At 60.8% G+C, this 14,312-nt stretch overlaps 2 long non-coding RNA genes across 2 annotated transcripts in view; both read left to right on the top strand.

Annotated features, from left to right (window-relative positions):
• The window catches only part of LOC109461360 (uncharacterized), a 28,497-nt gene extending 26,812 nt beyond the window's left edge, over window positions 1–1,685 (top strand). The window contains exon 4 of the long non-coding RNA XR_016021412.1: window positions 1,199–1,685. This is a non-coding gene — a long non-coding RNA (uncharacterized LOC109461360). The remainder of the gene's footprint in view (window positions 1–1,198) is intronic.
• Window positions 1,686–1,726: 41 nt separating this feature from the next.
• LOC148758308 (uncharacterized) lies at window positions 1,727–13,970 on the top strand. The gene is made up of 3 exons (XR_016021413.1): window positions 1,727–2,266; window positions 3,678–3,815; window positions 4,171–13,970. It is a non-coding gene; the product is annotated as an uncharacterized LOC148758308 (long non-coding RNA).
• Window positions 13,971–14,312: the final 342 nt, after the last annotated feature.

Genomic DNA, 14,312 nt, shown 5'->3' with positions numbered 1-14,312 from the left:
AGCTACCAGGGTCACCCCACCCCTGTCCCTGCTCTGACTGCAGCTCCCACTTCCCCAGGCTGGGACGGGACATGAGATTTTTTCAAAAACATTTCCTTTGCAAAATAATCCTTCGAAATATGTTTTTGGAAACGGCTCCTGATCTGAACAGGAAGAAGGTAATTACAGTCCCTCCCCAGAGGGGCTGTGGGAGGAAGCCTGGTGGTCAGAGACGTGCATGGGGGCCGGGATGGCCAGCTCTGACGCCATGTCCCCCTCACACCTTACCCTTCCTTCCCCATGACCCTGCTGCCACCACCTCACCCCAGGTGTTGGCTCTCAATGGGCCCAAGCCCCTCAGCCCACAGATGGAGAGACAAGACCCATAGAGGGCCAAGGACATAGCCAAGGTCACAGGTTTGAAACAGAACAGGGCGGAGCCCCTCCCTCTGCTGCCATGTGGTGTCCGTGTGAGAGCAAGGCTAGGCCTGTGTGGACACGCACATGTGCATGTGTGTGTGCATGTGTGTGCATGTGTGAAGGTGAACGAACATGTGCCATGTCGGGGTGGGCTGAGGAAGGCACAGGGGTCTGCAGTGTCAGCTCAGCTGGAGGTGGCCTCTGCAGGCCACCTTTCCCAGGTGCAGAGGGGCTGGCTGGGCTAGGGTCACAGGAGGAAGGAGATGGGGCGCCCCATCACCCTGCAATTGGTGGCCGTCTGGGCTCCCCTGGGGCCTAGACCAGGGCCCACTATAGACTGTCTTCTGGATGTTTCTGTCTGTGTCCATCTCAGTAAGCGCCGATGCTCGTGTTTTGGGTCATGTCTTCCTGGTACAGGACTTGTGGTTTTGTGGTTATCTTGGCAGTTTGGGGTGTCTAAACCCTGACCTTTGTTTAGCCACCCAGCCAGGGATCTTAGCACCCAGTGTGTGGCACCAGGGTTCATCTAAGAGCAAATCTGAGGAGTGAGCCCTCGCGGCCATCTTTCCCTCTGACTCCCCCACACACACACATCCATCCAGTTACCCTCCGTCCTCTGTCTGTATTAGTCTCCTGTTGATGCTGTAACAGATCACCACAAACATAACTACTTCAAACAACACAGATTATCATCTTAGCGTTTTGTGCGTCAGTCACAGTCGCACAGGCTAAAACCGAGGCGTCAGCAGGGCTGTGCTCCCGGAGCGTCTAGGCGAGCCTCTGTTTCCTGCTTTTCCAGCTGCTCCTTGGCTCGTGGCTCCGGCCTCCACCTTCAGAGTCCCCAGTGCTGTCCCTCCACCTTTGCTGCAGTCGTCACGTCTCCCCTGACTCTCCTGCTCACGCATCAGGACCCTGTGGCTGCACGGGGCCCACGACAACCTCTCCAGCACGAAGTTCTTCATTTAGCGTATCCTCAACGTCCCTTTGTCACGTAAGCTGTTCACAGCTCCAGCGTGTGGACCCTTGGGGGGCACTGTTCTCCCTGCCACCTCCTTCCAAGTGTCTGTGCGTCTGCCCACCCACCCATCACCCATTCATTTCTCCGATCATCGATCCACCCACACATTATCTATCCATCTGTCATTCCATCCATCTAGCCCTCCTTTTGTGTACCCATCCACCCATTCATTTGTCTGATTACTCACCCACTGTCCATCCATCCATTATCCATCCATCCACCATCCATCCATCCACCATCCATCATCCATCCATCCATTATCTATCCATCCATCATCCATCCATCCATCCACCATCCATCCATCCACCATCCATCCACCTCCCTCCATCCATCCACCATCCATCCACCTCCCTCCATCCATCCATCCATCTCCATCCATCCATCCATCCATCCATCCATCCATCCATCCACCATCCATCCATCCACCATCCATCCATCCACCCACTCACATGCCCACCCATCCATCTGTCTGTCCAAATGGGGCAGGATACGAAGGGGCAGGATTGGTGGATCACAGAGGATGTGGTGGGGACATGGGGTGGTGCCCCACTCCTCCCAGACTCTGCTGGGCTCAGTGTTGCTCTTCCTCCCAGCTCCTTCCTAGATCATCAGTTGTCATGCCCTCCCCGCCCCCCCCCCCCCGCATGAACTGCTTCCTCTGGAACACCCACCTTCCCAGAACAGTGCTCTCTGAGAACAGAGGCCAGAGCTGACCCTCCTGCCCTCTGGCCAAGGCTCCCGAGGATCACGTCAGTGGTTGCTGAGTAGAATCAGGCCCATCGTCATTGGCAGCACAACCCCAGGGCCTGCGAAAGGGGCTCACTGCCCAAAGGGACAGGCGAATGCAGTGTAAGTGGGTTCTCATTGACTCCCACATGGGCCCTTGTTGCCCCTCCCAGCTCAGCACAGGGGCCAGCCCCGGGTTCCGGGAGAGGCTGTGGGAAAGGCCCTTGGCAGACCCCTCACTAGCTTCAGGGCGTCTTGTGGGGGAGTGTTTGTCACCCAGGGCTCAGGGACAGGGCCCTGGACCAAGCCCAGGATGATTTGATGGGGAAAAAATGCCCCCAAGAGGAGTATCGCGCCTCGACTGCCAAGACAGCCCGTGCTTATCAGTCTCTTCCTCCTTTTCTCCCCGCTGAGATGAGCAAGGGAGTTCTGGGCTGTCTGGCCCCTCATCAGGGGCCCCGAACGAGAGGCTAGGACTCAGGTCTCACACTCCCTTTTCTCTGAATCCCAGTCTGTGTCTTGCTGTCTCTGTGTCTTCATCTCTGACTTCCCCCAGCTCCAACCACATCCCCCCGCTGGGGTCCTCAGTCTGCAACTGCTCTGTGGTCTGACAGCCCAGGACGCTGTCCTCAGGGCCTTCCTCCCCAGTGGCAGCTAGGAGTGACCTCAGTCCAGGCAGTGACCCCACAAATGCCCTCTAGGCCCAGCATCCCTCGTGTGCCTGTGTGGGTGCTGAGGTATGGCCAGTCTGGGGTCCTGGCGCAGGACGTGGTGTGGCCAGGGCTGGGACCCAGCACGGCCCCAGGTCTGTGGCCGGTGCTCAGGGAAGAGTGCTGAGAGGGCGGACAGGTGTGTGTGTGTGCGTGTGTGTGTACTTGGCGAGCCTGATACAAGATGGGTGACGGACAGACGCCTCATCCCAGCCGTGGTGGTCACCTGTGCCCAAAGCCTGCCTTGCGCCCACTCTCAGTGCCCCCACCAGCTGCCCACATGACCTCCAGCGGCGCAGGCCAGAGAGGCTGCTCTGGACCCCTGGCACATGCCCCCAGAGTGGCAGGCAGGAATGGATGTGCCTGCTCATGGGCCAGGACCCCTGAGGAGGGGGCAGGAAGGGAGGCAGGCTGTGTTGCCGGCATCCTAGAGGTCCAGCGGGAGGCATGGAGGGCAGGGCACACGGCAGCTCAAGAACTCTCAGTTTCTCGGTTCTGGGGCCATGCCTGGGCCCCCGGTCCTCCAGTGCCCTCCCCCAGCCCTTTCTACCCTGCACCTGGCACCCAACCATGTCTACACTGGTCACACCTTGAGGTGCCCTGCTCCAGGGGAACACCCATCAGCATTACAGACCCAGTGGGGGAAGAATCAGGCCAGGGAGTGCACGCAGCCTCAGGTCTGAACCCCAATCCAAGCCCCCAGTCTGCATGACCCTGGGTCACACAGCGTGCCTCTGTGGGCCTCAGTGTCCCCATCTGTAGCATGGGCCCAGCGCTGCCCTCCCTTCAATGCCAGGTCTCTCATTTCTCTCCCCACCCACCAGGGCCTCAAGTCCCATCATGTTCACCTCTGCCACTGTGGGAGTCACTGTCTCCTGAGGTCCCTCAGGTCCAGAACCCCAGGGCAGCCAGAGGGGCAGGTTAATGAGGAAGGGGAGTGACGAGCTGTCCTGTGTCCTGAGGTGAGCGCCAGCGCCCCTGCCCCAGCACCCTTACCACACCTGTGAGGATGGTGGGGGCCCAGGGCTAGTGAACAGGGTGGGGACGCTGGGTCTCCTCTCCAAGTGGGGCTGTGGAGGGGGCTGGGTCCAGAAAAGGACAGAGGCTTGTGGGAGGGGAAGGGGGTCTGGTAGGGAGGGTTGCAGGCCCCTCCTCTGTACCCAGGCTGCTGCTTCTCAGCACCCCGGCGTGCACACACATGCCCGGGCACACCCATGCGTGCCCCCAGCACTGTAAATATTGGTGCCGGGATGGGCTGTATGCTGGGAGTAAACCTGAAGCAGTGGTGGACCCTCACCCTCTCCTTCCTCCACCAAGCACCAGCCTTGCTCAGTCCTCAGCTGCCTAGCCCGTGGCCGGTGACGTGCTTTTGGCCTGCCTGGACCTCAGTCTTCCTGTCTGGGAAGTGGGTTGGAGTCCCAAATCTCAGGGAGCGGCTCCCCACCTCTGCTGTGGGGTGAGTCTGGTTTATGCTGATACCCCCCACCCCTAGCCCATTCTCGGTGTGGCGCGTGAGGGGGGATTCTGAGGCCCAGAGGACCACCCAGCCACCCTGGGGACTCATGGCCTGCAGGCAGGGTTAGAGTGAAGGCCAGGCCTCCCGCTCATGCACTCAGACTCCAGGCCGGCCCGGAGTTGGGGCTGCGTCCTGTCTGTCTGTCCATTGTTCCTAGGCCACCAGGGAGGAGGAGCTGGGCCAGGGGCAGGGGAGGCCAGACCTGTTAACAAGCTTTTCCCAGCCCCCACCCCGCCCTTAACTCCCCAGGCCCTTCCCAGGCGGAAAATTCAATTAGTTTCGAGCAACTGCTTTGCTGAGGAGCGAGAGAAAGGGGCTGGGAAGAAAGGGGATCCGCCTAGCGGCTGGTGTGTGCTGGGGGGGCCGGGAGGCAAACAGCATGTGATTGTGTGTGCCCAGGTCCCCATGTGTCCGTGTCTATTCCTTGCACACACTCAGCCCTCATAGCCCTCAGTAGCTCCTCGGGGTGCCCCCGTAGCTGTTACTGCCAGCCCCCATCCTGAGCCAGCTCCAGGCGCTGGGTTCCCTGGAGGAAGACCTGTTTAGGGGGTGCTCAGCAGGGTCAGAGCCTCTGCATCACGTCCCCCCCACTCAGAGGGTGTGTGTGGAGAGGCTTCCAGACTAGGTGACCCTTCCTCACCCGCACTGCCGCTCCACACTGGCCCCCTGTCCAATCCTCAGACACTCTAGCTTTCCAGCCACCAGGCCTTTATCCTACTGTCCCCCACTCCTGGCAAGCGTCCCCTTCAAGAACTTGCCTGGGTCAGGCTGGGTCAGGCCTGTTTTTCACTCTCCCATCATCCCTGGGCTTCATGGCAGAGTCTCCCACTGCAGGAGAGTAGGGCAGGCGTGTCTGCATCCCTCTGTCCATGTGTCCAGAGGAGGGCCCAGCGCACAGCAGGTGCTCAGGAAATGCTGGCTGAGTGAATGAAGTGCCAGGCCCACACAGACGTTTAGAAACAGCACACATTCTGCTCTGCCCGGCGGACTCCTGCCCTGGCCTCTAGTACCCCCTCCTCCAGGGCGTCCAGAGTGCTCCAAGGACCAGCGAAAATGCACAGTGCAGCTTGGCCCTCAGCCTGGGTATCTGCGCTAATCCCTGGGACCCATTCTCCCTTGTCTCTGACCCACGGTCCCCCTAACCCACCCTGGGACCCCTGGTGGACGGAGTGCCCTGACCCCTCCTTCCCGCTGTGATCACACACAGGGGGTTCAGGAGAAGACCCAGTCTGCCCCTTGCCCAGGGCCTCCATGCCACCCAGCGTGCAGGATGGGGACCGGGTGTCCGTGTGACCCAGGCTCTGTCCTGGCACCCTCCCCCACTCCCCAGCTGGCCCTCCTGCTCTCCGCCCCAGCTCCGGGCATCCCTGAGCCCACCTGACCAGGCGCACAGTGGGTGTTTGGGACCTGGAGCTGGGGAGAACTGGGACGTGTACACAGAGCCACAGGGAGACCAGGTGAGGGAGGGGGCGCTGCCTCTCTGTGCATGGTCCCCAGACACTGCAGGGGAGGGGCTGCTGACTTCCGGACCCCTTGCTGCAGGCAGGTACAGGTGGGGAGGAGGTCCCAGGGCCTGCTAGAAGGAAGGAGGTTTGGGAAGGCAGATGTGTGGAGGGGCTGCATGCAGAGGAATGTGGGCTGGCCCCTCCCCTTTCCCTGAGGAAAGACAGGGCCAGATGGCAGCTGGGGGTCTGAGGCTCTGATGGGCACTAGGGCCCCTCTTCAGAGCTCTGGGGAACACAGCCTTCTCAAGTTCCTGGCCCCCCACCCTCAGCCAGCTGTGTGCAGCTGGGGCCTCGCCCTGAGGAAACCCAACACCAACGGTTGGGGGGTAGACCCAGGAGCCCAGCCAGCTCCCTGAGGGCTGCACTGGGTTTCCCCCACACTGACCCAGGCCCTTGTGACCTGCTGGACTGTGACATGGGTGAGTGCCTGAGCCTGGGGACTAGCAGATGACGTCATCCTGGAGAAGGCTGGAGGGTGCAGTGTTGAGGCTGGGTGTACCTCTGGGGGTCAGGAGCAGGAAATTGCCCAGGCTCCACTGAGCCTCAGTTTCCTTGGATTGCACCTCCGCTGGCTCTCCACACCCTTAGTGCCTAAGCCCAGAGTCCCACTTTGCAGATGGGGAGACTGAGGTCCTGCCAAGTGTACCAGCTGCCTCTGCCCAACTCCCAGAGCCCGGAGGGAGGGGGCTGCGCAGGGAGGGGGCTGCCAGATGGCTGTAATCCTGTGTCAACAGGGGCTTAGACACCTGCCTGGCCCCCTCCCCACCCAGGCCTGCCCCAGCATCTCTGCAGATCTCAGCTTACAAGGGGCTTTCCCACTGGGCAGAGTCTGGGCCTCCTCCTCTAGGGTGGGGAGCACTGTCTCCCCCCCCCCCCCCCAGTCCTGTCCCAAGCACAGTCTGATTTCACAGACAGGTCTCAAAGGTCACACTGGTGCTGTCCCCACCCCCAGTCCCAAGGGCTCATTCTGGGAATGGGCTGAGCACTGTGGCAGGTCAATCCAATGCATTTCCTGGACATGCCTGGGGCAGGAGACATCCTGGGGTTTGGAGTACCTGGGGTGGGGTGGGTGGGCGAGGTTAAGGAGATGGAGACCAGAGTTCTGTGGAAGGTGCACCCTGCACGGGAGAGTGCCATGGTGACAGGAGGGCACGGTGCTCCAAGTGGCCTAGGCCAGGCCTGAGACTGTCTCCCAAAGAGGGGCAGAGTTGGGATGGGGGACAGTATAGCCATGGGGGTCAGGCAGCCTCAGGATGAGGAGTGTGGCCACAACCCCCACCTCCCTCCCTGTTCTCTGTCCAGGCTCCCCTCCCCCGTGCGGGACAGAGCCGGCCACTTGGCCCCCGGTCTCACGCTGAAGCCCTCAGGTCTGGCTCAGGCCAGCATGACCGCTGGACCATGTGGCCTCCAGCCACAGTGCTGCATCTGCAGGCCTCCCGGGCTGTAACAGATCCCTGTCTAGGTGGTTCCTGCTGCCTGTGGTAACTCCCAGCCTCTCAGGCCTGGTGTTCCCGCCAGGACCATGCACACGCTGGGAGGCTCCCGGGCTCCATTCCCTCAGCCACGCCCACCGGGCTGTGGAAGGTGGCAGCTCACCCTGGTCCTAGCCCTGCCCCTGCCCACCCCACCAGCCCAATGCCACCGCCCCTTCTGGGCTGCCTCCATTCAGGGTCCCACAGGCCTTTTCAGGGCTGACGGATGGCAGGGCTGGATTTCCATGTCAATGGACTGGGCCGCCTGGTAAGCTGGTTAACAAGCCCCCAGCCTCACTGGGGAGGCTGCGCAGGGTGTTAACACAGCTTCATTCTCCCAGGACTCTGTGGCCTCTCGGTTGCCATGACGCCCTGCGTGGCCTTTCTGGCCACGGCTAATCCTTTCTCTGGTCCTTTCATCCTGGCCATCCCCCACCCTGGGCTGGTCGCTGGTGACTCCGGCCATGCCCAACAAGGCTGGTTTCTCTGCTGGGGTCAGAGGAGGCCGTAAATCCAGCCCCTGAGGCCCCAGCCCCCTGGCCCAGGCCCTTTGTCCCTGGCATTGTCCCCAGGTCCCCAGCCCTCCCCATCTGGGAGCTCCAGTGGCGGGAAGGGAGCCTTTGCCAAGTGGTCAGCTCCTGCTTGCGGGGTGGAGGGTCCCCAGGCCCGTCCTCAGCCTGGCCTCAGCTCATCTACCCTCCTGTCCTGTGTCCTCACCTTCAACCCCCTCTCCCCCCACCACAGCTGGCCTCTGTGCTGTCCTGGAATGTGCCAGGCCTGCTCCTACCTCAGGGCCTTTGTTCTGGGGGTTTGTTCTCTTGTCTGGAACATTAGTCGCCTCTCCCAATGCTTCACTAGAACGTGACTTTCTCCGTGAGGGCACAGGTCCTGCCCCCCCACCTCCTGCTCTGCTCCCCACAGCCTTGTCCCTACACAGCGCTAGCTCTACCAGGGCAGGGACCCTGCACCAAGGACTGGCCTGTGGTAGGTGGTGGGTGCTCTACATGAAAGAATGGGGGTTCTCAGCTCAGAGGGTCTGAGTCTGAGCCCTGAGGACACACAACAATCGATAGGCAGATGAGGTCCCAAGTCTGGGATGGTTTGACTTCACACTAGAACTTTCCATGGCACAATCTGCCTCCTGGGCCCAGAACCTCATCACGGACCAATCTCCTCCCTCTAGCTTTGTCTAGAGGACAAAATCCCAGAAGACAGAATCCCAGAGAAGACAGAATCCCAGAGTCCTGTACTTCCAGGATTCTGTTAGGCTGGCCTCCTGTCCCAGCTGGACTCCAATGGCTCCTCCCGTGCCTCACTTCTGCTTGCATGCATCCAGTGATGGGGAGCTCACCATCTGGCTAGTGCCCAAAGGGAGAAAGCCCCTCCTTGTATACATGTACTCCCAGTTCTGGGCTCCAGCTTAGACTACAGGGAAACTCAGCTCAAATGGACCTTCCTGGGGCCTCCTGGTCTTGTGGTGCATGGGTGACTGCTCCCTGAGGGCAGACAGAGCCTGACTGCTGACCTCAAGGCCTCCCCCCACACCATTTGGCAAGGGGGTGACAACCCAGTCTCACTGCTTCTCACTGAGGGGCCTCACACTGCCCTGACAGCTTTCTGAGCCTCAGTGTACCCAGCAAGATGGATGTAACCGACACTCAAAGGGCCCCGTGGCCCTTCTCCCACTCCCCCACCCAGCACCCAAAACTCCCACGGGCCGTGGGGGCTGACGAAGGAGAGAGCTGGCTGCCCAGATTCCTGCCCTGTGCGGCCTGGCCAGGGAGCCATCTGGAGGGGCCTGAGCTATGCTGGGGGTAAGGGGATAGCAGTGCAAAGTTGGGGTGAGGGTGCCGGCTGAGCAGGGCCCCCCAAAAGGGCGGGCAACAGTGAGGGAGACCAAAGCTTGAGGACACAGGCTGGTTGGGGTTGCAGTAAGAGAGGCCAGCCAGGGCAGCATGGTGGAGGCCTTGAAATCCTCCAGGCAGGCCTGGGAGAAGCCCAGCCAGTCTGTCTCCTCATTTGTCACAGGGACTGAAGGGAGACCCTACCTCACAGGGCAGCAAGCCCCCCTTGTGCCCCTCAATGTGGGGAGGGATTGTCAGGGGCCCTGAGAAAAGGAAGGGAATAGGAGGGGGAGGACAGCCTTTCTCTGCAGTGCGTGGGCGAGAGGAAGATTCCAGAACTCTCCGGGGAGACCAAGGAAGAGCCAGCGTTGCAGCTGCCATTGGCTGCGCTGTGGGGGCTACGGCTGCCCCCACCCTGTGCTTCCTGCCCCCCCTCCCCCGCCCACTCCTCCCAGAGACCCTTGGCTGACAAGTTGTGAGGACCAGGCACCTCCTGCCATATGGCAGACGTCACAGGCCAGAGAGGACAAGAGACTTGTCCAAGGCCACACAGCATAACAGTGACTGTCTGCAGAGTGGATGAGTGGGTGAAGGAACGAAGGTCTTCCTGAAGTGCTGGGATTGCCTGCGCCATGGGCTGGAGAGGCTGGGGTGTGGGCATGGCAGGCCTTCCTGCTGCCTTGGGGGCAAGCACCAGCGTCTGTACCCTCCCCAAATCCGGTTTTGGGTTGGAGGTGACAGAAGCCCTCGTCTGCAGCCACTCCTCCTGCCATGTGGACGCCAAGCAATCTTGGAGGCTGGCACGGGCCCCATGGGGGGGTCTGCTGCTGTGTGGGCGCCCGAGGCCTGGCGAGGTGCTGGTCAGGCAAGTCGGAACAGGCTTGCTTGTGGGGAGCAGGCCCAGCTTCCCACCTGCAGAGGCCCGAGGCCCCCACCCACCAGCTCTGCCTTCCTTACCCCCCCACCAGCCCCCAGCCTCAGCTTGCCAGTCCAGCCCACCCAACAGCTCCTAGGCACCACCCAAAGCTGGGTGCCTTTGTTCAGCGGGTTTGCCCTCTCTGGCCCAGTTTCCTGACTTGCAGCATGCAACCCCCTTAGCATGTGGCTGTGCAGACCCACAGAGTAACTCCATGAGGATGCAGACAGAGGCGGGAGGCCACAGCCTGGAGTGAGGGATCTGGGCTCCAACTCCGGCTCATAGTTTAAAAACATGCCCTGAGTACAAACTTCCTGGGCCCAGTGATTCAGCAACAAATAGGACAAGACCAGGGCTCGGAAGTTCACCTGCAGTGTGTGTGTGTGTGTGTGTGGGGGGGGGCTGACAATGACAATAATAATGGCCCTGACACCACCACTGATGGCCTGTGACTGCACAGAGCGCTGGCCAGGCCTGTGTGCATTAGCTCACGTGATCCTCACGACAGATGAAGAAACTGAGGCACAGAGACATCATGTGACTCACCGGAGGTCACACTGCTAATAATTAAGAGAGCCAAGATTTAAACCCGGGCAGTGTGGCTCCAAGATGCAGAGAAATAAGCTGCCCAACTTTGAGAAAAACATTTAGCCCCTCTCAACCTCAGTTTCCGCAAACTCCCTGGCCTGACGTGAGGTCCCATGGGTGAAAACAAGGGCAGGTCTGGTACAGTGGGAAGTAGGAAGTGGCAGGCAGGGTGGGCGTCCCAGGCACAGGCTCAGATGGCTCACAGGCTGTGGGACTCCCATTGCACTGAGCGTCCCTTTAGTAACTGCAAAGTGGGGTCCTGATCCTGACTCCTCCCCACCAAAAAGAACTAGGTGACTAAGGAGCAAATGCCCCTCACTGGGGCAGTTTTCTGAACACTTGTCTGGCCAGCTGCAGCCGGCAGCTGACCGCGCTCACCTGAGCCGTTGGACCCCAGATGGGCCCCCCAGTAGGGCAAGCCAGGACCATACCCTGCGGGGTGGGCACAGGGGTCATGGGAAGGGGCAGTGGGGAAGGTTCCTGTGGACACACCTGGGCGGCCCAGCCTGCCAAGGGACACGGGAGGTGGCATCAGAGCCGGCCCAGCCTGACCACAGCCAGACGGCCACCCTGCCTGCTTCGCCACGGGCCCCTGGGGAGTGATGCTCCCTCTGGATCCATGGAGGTGAGAATGGGAAGAGGCAGAGGAACCGGCTGTGTGACACCTGAGCCCGCTGACCAGGCCTCCCAGGAGGCAACCGCCTGGGGGCTGGGAGGCAGAGATGTGGCCCGTTCCCACCGTCTGCCCCCAGAGGAAGCAGGTGGTGGGCCAACTGGGGCCTGGGCCCACCCCGACCCTCTTCTGCAGGGCACGGGAGACCAGGCCAGGTGTCTCCTGGCCTCAGTTTCTGTGTCTGTGACCAAGGACACTGTTCCTCCCTCCCCAGGCCCCTGGGGGCAAGGCAAGCGTGTAGGAGCATTACCCCACTTCACATGTGGGAGGCTGGGACCCCGAATAGGGCTCATGGGAGACATAGCAGGCTCCCAGCTGCAGGTCTGATGTCCAGGCCCCAGGAAGCCGGCTTCCGGCATGGGAACCCACAGACGGGCTTCAGTCCTGGCTCCAAACACCCGGGGCTGGGTGAGCTCAGAACCAGGCTTCCACTTATTGTAAAAGGCCGTTGTAAGTTCGCTGAGCCTGTGTCTTGGCACGGGTAGTGGCGGGCGGAAGATGCCTTTTGCCGGTGGGGCAAGCACTGGGTCTTGCTGGCCCAGGGCCTGGTGGCCACCCGCCCAGCACTCATGCCCAGACCTGAGGGCTGACAAAGGAATGTCCTGCTAGTGAGAGGCCCAGTGGAGCGCTGGGTGTGAAGGGGTTGCTGGCCCTCTAGCCGTGTGCCCCTGTGGCCGTGTGCAGGGCAGGAGCCTGGGGGCCCCAGAACCAGCAGGGGCCACAGAGACCAGACGCCTATCTGTCCTTCCATCCTGTGCTGAGGTGGCACCCACACGTCATATTCTTGGTGGGCAGGCCTGGCACTGCCCGCTCTCCAGGTCACCAGCCTTGCCCCACCATCTGGGGGCACTGACTCACACATGTCCAGGGGGTCCCAAATGGCCCTGAGGCTGCCACGATGTGTGTAGGGGCACTGGCTTGGCACTTAGGGAACATGTAGCCTCCCAGCTCCCTGGCACTTTGAGGGTATCCTGGGTTGGCCCCAAAAAAGGCAGGCCCAAATCCTAACCCCCAGAACCTGTAAACGGGACCTTATTTGGCGAAAACGTCTTTACAAATGTAATTAAGTGAAGAATCTTGAGATGATCCTGGATTTGGGATGGGCCCTAAACCCAATGACCGGTGTCCTTGTAAGAAAAGGAGGGGACACAGAGGGACGACAGCCAGGTGACGATGATGGCAGAGACAAGATGATGCGTCCGCAAGCCCAGGAGCACCGAGGACTGCCGGCAGCCACCAGCGGCTGGGGACAGGCCTGGAGCCCCCGCTGAGCCTCTCTGGAACCAGTGCCACAGGCACCTTGAGCTCGGACTTCTGGCCTCCAGACCTGGAGACAAGAAATACCTGTTGTTTTAAGCCACGTTTGTGGTTATTTGTTACAGCAGCCCTACGACACATGGGGGAAAGGGAATCTGAAAAGGCTCATCTCCCAGAACTTGAGTAGATGAGGGAGGAAACAAGGCCTGGGAGAGGGGCCTGGTTGGGGGACCGCTTGGCAAGCCCTCCCCTGACACCTTCCACAGACACGAGAGGCAGCTCCACACACCCCTGACCCCCGATTGGGGTCTTCAGCTCATGGGTGCAGCAGACCAGGCCTCCAGGGCCCATGCTCAGGTCTGGCTGGGGGCTCTGCCTGCAGCCATGGGATCCCTCTCAACACCCACTTTTCTGTGGACTGTTCTCCTTGCCAGGAGGGCTTCTCTCCCCTGTCTCCTCAGATTCTAGTTCCTCAAGAAAGGACATGCCCCCACAGCCTGGCCCTCGCCTAGCTGGCCCCGATAGGCCCTACCTCAGTCTGGCTCACAAGGTGCCACACAAATGCTCCATGAGGGTTTGAGCAAGGAGGCGAGGAGTCTCCGTTGACCCCAGTGCCTTTGCACCTGCTGTTTCCTATGCTGATGATGTCCCCATGTGCTTTGTGATACCCTCTGGGCCTTGGCCCAGGTGTCACCACATCCATTTCCTCCTTGACTGCCTAGCTAAAATATGTCCCCTTGTCAGCTCAGTCTCATCCCCTCCTTTTCTTGTACCACGCTGACCCTGCTGTTGAGCTCCGTCTGTCTGCTTATACACTCTCCTGGCCCCTAGAGAACGTGTGAGCTCCCAAGGGCAGGACGTTCTGTCTTGCTCACATTCTATCTCATGGTCCACCACAGGGCCTGGCATCACTATGCTTCCAGCTCTGCGTGGGAGGGTTTTGGTAGCCACTCGGCACTGGCCAGGGTGACCCTGAGATTCCCAGTGTGGGACTCCCAGAAGTCTGCCCAATATCCACCAATTGATGGCCTCAATATGGGCTGCCTCTCACCCCACAGCCTCCCCCTCTGTGTCTGGAAGGGCCACCAGGCCTGGCCCTAGGAGGACACATCCAGCCCCAAAGCCCCTCTGCTCTTAAAGTCAAGTTCAGTGGCACACAAGCAGCCAAACAGCCAGAGGGCATTCTGGAGTCAGTAGTCGAAGGAAAGTTGGTGGCTGCCACAGTCACAGGTGCCCTGAGCTGGGAGCCGGCTCCCCAAGGAGCAGCTGCATCCTTCCAGGGCTGGCTGTGTGTCCCTAAGCAAATCCTGCCCATCTCGGGGTCCCCAACTGCTCCTTAGGGCAATAAGGACTTGGGGAGTATGTCCACTGGGGCCCCGAGCTCTCAGGGAAGCAGGGATTCAGCCCGGACAGGTGCAGGGGCACACAAAGCCACGTCTGGGCCTTCCCCTGAAGTACCGCCCTCAGGCCACGGGGCAGGAAGGAGGCTCTCTGCTCTGCTGGCTCTGGGAATGGAGGCAGCTGGGGCCACAGCAGAGGTCAGGGAAGACTCCTGAAGGAGGCAGCGGTGGACCAGGACGAACTCGGGGGAAGCTGACTCAGCCTCCAGAAGCCTCCTTCTCTGGGCAGCGCCTTCCTGATCGGGCCAACCTTCCGCCCAAAGTTGCCGCCAGTGGCCGGACAGGAAG

Source organism: Rhinolophus sinicus, chromosome 5 (genome assembly GCF_057876585.1).
Source record: "Rhinolophus sinicus isolate RSI-liver-muscle chromosome 5, RSI-T2T, whole genome shotgun sequence".
Classification (NCBI taxonomy): Eukaryota; Metazoa; Chordata; class Mammalia; order Chiroptera; family Rhinolophidae; genus Rhinolophus; species Rhinolophus sinicus.
Note: the sequence above shows the minus strand (reverse complement) of the source record. Positions and strands in the feature narration are given on the sequence as shown.